This window comes from Geospiza fortis, unplaced genomic scaffold (genome assembly GCF_000277835.1).
Source record: "Geospiza fortis unplaced genomic scaffold, GeoFor_1.0 scaffold381, whole genome shotgun sequence".
In the NCBI taxonomy this organism is placed as follows: Eukaryota; Metazoa; Chordata; class Aves; order Passeriformes; family Thraupidae; genus Geospiza; species Geospiza fortis.
In genome coordinates, this window is record NW_005054348.1 from 1,454,423 (window position 1) to 1,455,321 (window position 899).

Consider the following 899-nt stretch of genomic DNA (forward strand, 5'->3'; position numbering starts at 1 on the left):
CTGAAGCACAGGCTCAGCACCAGGCACTCCCTCACGAGTATTGTTATAGATGGATAAAGAGATGATTGGCTCTCGCAATTAAGGGATAACTATTGTGTGAATATAAAGAAAAGCTTTAGTCATGTATAATTATGTTATTGTAGTTTAGATGGCCTCTGTTCTCCCCATAGTGCCCTTTTCCCCCTGTATTGTGACCATCAGACAGCCAGGGACGTCTAGGACAGGAAAAAAGAAGGCGTGCACACGTGTCCCTCACCTGGCGCAGTTGGGAATGCAAAAGCTTGCTGCTTAGGGGGTGCAACACCTAATCGCCAATCATGTTACAAGAAAGCAGTTTCCACCGATAAATGGCAAAGAAGAGCTGACTGACAGACTTTGGGAGGGGCCAGGGCTGGCTGATGCACCGCCCAGGGGTATAAAAGGCTCAGCATCCATCTTGAAGATGAACTGGCCACGTGGTACCCACGGGAGTTTCCAGCGCTACGAATTTTTCCTTATATAGTCCTTTTGTTGTATTTTTGTCAAGGTTTAATAAACCTTTTTAAATTTTCAAAGTGAGCAATTGTTTCTCACAAGTATTAAAAGGGGAAGTTCTTGGGATCTCTGCTGGGGGTAGCACCAGTGAAAGCAGCCACTGACAGACCAGTCCATTTTAAAACACCAACACCAATTAGGAGCTTAATTTTACTTATCCTCCCCATCCAACGAGTTCTGTTTAACCCGTGAAATGGCACTTTTGACTCAAGAGTCCCGAGCATCTGGAGCACATCCAGGCCCTCCCACCGAGCCACTCTACCGGCATAGCTGCGTCGCTGGACGGGTCGGTGCGGGTACCCTGGAGGTTCCTCCCAGCCCTTCCCTGGCAGGATGCAGCTGCTCCAAGGGGCCGGCACCAAAAA

General features: G+C 48.5%; 1 protein-coding gene across 1 annotated transcript in view; it reads right to left on the reverse strand.

Annotated features, from left to right (window-relative positions):
• The window catches only part of MTR (5-methyltetrahydrofolate-homocysteine methyltransferase), a 51,681-nt gene that overhangs the window by 50,403 nt on the left and 379 nt on the right, over positions 1-899 (reverse strand). The window lies entirely within an intron of this gene.